Source organism: Bison bison, unplaced genomic scaffold, assembly GCF_000754665.1.
Source record: "Bison bison bison isolate TAMUID 2011002044 unplaced genomic scaffold, Bison_UMD1.0 scf7180017851673, whole genome shotgun sequence".
Lineage (NCBI taxonomy): Eukaryota > Metazoa > Chordata > Mammalia > Artiodactyla > Bovidae > Bison > Bison bison.
Window position 1 is genome coordinate 1,756 of NW_011482246.1, and position 3,770 is coordinate 5,525.

Consider the following 3,770-nt stretch of genomic DNA (forward strand, 5'->3'; position numbering starts at 1 on the left):
GTACTGGAGTGGGGTGCCATTGCCTTCTCCGAAGAACAACAAACTGATGATTGCTAAATACTTGCCAGGGGTGGAACATGAGGCCTCCTCTCAAAGGAACAAATTCACTCTTATTCCTGCAGCAAATGAATATCAAGATGAACATGGTGACGAGATAAAGATGGCAAAGTTAATAAAAATGTTCAAGACTTGATTTCTGCTCTTTACTACAGCACTGCTTGTAGTAAAGAGAAAGATTTTATTCTGATTTTTTTTAAATCAGAAATATTTTACTACAAACACACACACACACACATACACATCTTTTTCTACATCCCTCTTTATCTAGTATGATGGCAGAGTTAACAAAAAGTTAGCAGAAAGATGTAGAAAATCTCCCTCTTGCTTTTATGAATGAGCATCGCGTTCCCTGCCAGCACTGCCAGAGAAGCAGTTGATCCCTGGAGCCTGGTAAAGTCAAGGGTGTGGGAGGAGGAAACGATAAGAACAACAACAACAATAATAATAGCCACAGAATAATAGCAGCTCACACTTACTGGGTGGTTTCCGTGTGCCAGGCATCATGCAAAGTGCTTTATAGGCATTATTTCATTTAACCCTCAGCAACCCTGGGAGAGTGATTATGTGATCAGTCCACAGTCACACAGCCAGTAAGTGACAGGCCTGGGATATGAATTCAGAGAGCCTGTGCTCTTCCTCCTCGGGACAATACCACACAATAGCATTCTTGAGAAGAATACAGGGCTCGACTGGAAGAGGAAGGGAGCTTTGGGAAGGGCAGGTGGAGTGAGAAGTGGGAAATGGCAGCACTGGGACCTAGGGCAAAGCTTCCTCAGTCTGGGCAAGTTGTTTAACCTCTTTCTTCTTGTTGGTCTGGCTGAGAAATGTTCTGGCACTTTCCCTAGTCAACCCTCCTGCATCTGCCAGGGAAAGTGCCGCTCCCTGCCGCTTGACCCTCCTCATCACCCTGAGTGAGAAGGCTGGGTAAGGTCTCTGCCAAGAAACTCACCTTAGGACACAGTTTCCCCGGATGAGAAGTCAGGGTACTCTGGTGTGTCTCCGTGGTTTTGCAATGTGCTGGGGAGGGCACATGCCCAGAGAGCAGAGAGAGGAAGACTGATGCCTGGGGTGGTGGGGAGGGGGTGGTATACATGTGCCCAGCTGTTTTCATCCAGTTAAATCTAACAAGGATCAAGTCTCCTCGGCATGTCCAGCCAGGAGAGATGCAAAAGTCACAGAACAACTACACGGCTAGTCCTTGCCCTTGCCCAGGGGGTCCTGACAGAAACATGTGGGACTCTCTAGACCTTTTAGCTCTTGGCTGGCTGAGAAAATGAAAATCTCCATCCTCTACCTGAACCTCTGGGCTCCCAGAGAAATCCCAGGACGCTGGGGAAAGTGAGACTCAACCAGTTGGTGCTGGTTGTGCACACCTGTGGTAGGGCAGTCATCCTGTCCCTTTGCTGCCCTCCGCCTCTTTTCCTCCTCTCTCCCCTCCAGGGCCTGTGTGTGGTGAGGGGAAGTTCAAAATGAAATCCCCTCCGCCTGGAAAAGCCTGGCTACCCTTTGTGTCTCATCCATCCGCGCTGGGCCCTCCACTTTGTGTATCTCCCAGAGTGGAGCTCGGGCTTTGCACTGAGCCACCCACATTGGCTGTCCTGATCTTTTATGTGACACGCATGTCCCAAATGATTACCGAGGCTTCAAAGGTCAGTAGGTAGCCAGGGAAGAGAAAGGCAGCTTTTCTCCCTTTTCTGCCTAGCTGGATCTCCCCCACAGTGCCCCACCCCTTCAAGGTCTAGCTCAGAGCCGAGGCCGCACAAAGCCTGTCCTCGCTCTTCCTCCAGCTGCTGCTGATCTCTGAGCCAGGCCGCCTCTGGCCCCTGCTCCAAGGAGCACAATTTAGCACCTGACCAGCCACAGTCCTGGCAGCTTGTCCTCACCTCGGATTATTTTCAATGTCTTAGTCATCTCCCGCCACCCTCTTCCCTTGTCTCCCCCACAGCGCCTAGCAAGGGTTGGGCACACAGTAGGTGTTAATAAATGTCTGTTGAATTGAAACTCAGCGGCTCCTATGAGGTCAGAACCGTCATAAGCACCCCGACCAGCAGTTCCTTGGCAACCAGCACTGGGGTCTGAGCTACAGGGCATGAGTGGAGAGGCCGCTATTACAGGCCACACAAGACTCAGCGGCTGGAGATTTGCAGGCAGGTTGGTGTTGATGAGAAAAGCCCCTGACCCTTAGGAAAGCGCCCATGGGATTCTGGGTACCTTGTGTGAGTTTCTTTTCTCCCCTGCAGAACTAGTTTTAAGTCTGAGAACCACAAAGGGAATACATTGGCAGTGAAGCCAGAAACCTCTTTGCAGCTTAGAAATCCTGGAGAGAGAACCAATCCTGGGTTGCGGTCAGGCCCAAGACTGAAGGAAGAAGGCTGCCCAAGGCCCTTCTGAGCTTGGTGGGGGATCTCAGGGTGGGGGCTGGGGGCATAGCAAGTAGGGGGTTAGAGGGGCATCTGGGGGTGGCCCTAAGTAATGCCATCCTGTCCTGGAACCCAACAAATCACAGCACTAGATGCTTGCCACCTGTGGTCCACACAGGAATTGGGTTTCCTCGTCCCTCTTGTTCACCCAAATCTCAGGGCAAGCCTCTGTCCAGGGGTAGAATCCTGACCAGAATCCAGCCTGGGTCCCCACACATGGAGAAGCCTCCAAGTCTGGGGTAACTGGCTCCCCACACGGGCTTTGAATTATGGTTATTTATGTAGATGACCTAGCCATCCTCTCTGGTCTTCTCCCACATCCCCCACCCTGACTCTGGCCCACACCGGAAGGTACACACAGTTCACAGTGGTGTCTTCTTCACCTCTGCATTCCCCTCGCTCATAGCTCTGTGGGTAAAGAATCCACCTGCAATGCAGGAGACCTGGGTTCAATCCCTGGGTTGGGAAGATCCCCTGGAGAAGGGAAAGGCTACCACTCCTGTATTCTGGCCTGGAGAATTCCATGGACTGTATAGTCCATGGGGTTGCAAAGAGTCGTACACGACTGAGTGACTTTCACTTTCACTTTTTACTTTCAGTGCTGGGACTGGTTCTCAGCAAATGGTTGCTGAGTTAAATCTGAGTTTTAGGCCCCATATTAGACAATACCATAAGGTTAGCTTGCACTTATGGTTCTAAATAAACAGCTTATGTGTTTTGACGTATTTGATCCTTGGCAAAACCTTATGAGGTAGGTCTGATTTGACAGATGAGGAAACTGAGGCATACAATTAAATGGGATCACACAGTTAGTAAATAACAGAACTGGGATTTAGACCCAGACAGTCTGGCTCTAGGGGTAGGAGGCAAAATGAAAATGTTGAGGGGAGAGAAGGGGGTTGGCAAGGACCAAGGCCAAACTTCTGTGCAGGGATTTCCCTGGGAAAGCAATCCCCTCAGCCTGTGTCTGGCTGGGCCTCTCAGGGAGGCCCTGAATTTTGCAGGCTAGGAACATTTTGGACATCCCATTAATCAGGCCCATGAATGAGAGGTCACAGCACCCTCATTTTGAGATTCCAATACAGGACAGAGGAGACAGAAGCCCACCACTTAGCTCCAGGCACCGAGAGGGCTGCTTTCAGGCCTCCAGTTTGTCCAGGGGTGGGCGCCAGTTCCTGAGCAACGGCGGAGCAAACAGTGCAGCAGTGGGAGGAATGCCAGACATAGTTGCAAACAAGCCACTCCTCCCGCTCACAGCTAGAGGCTGTGTGAGGGTGGCAACGTGGACCC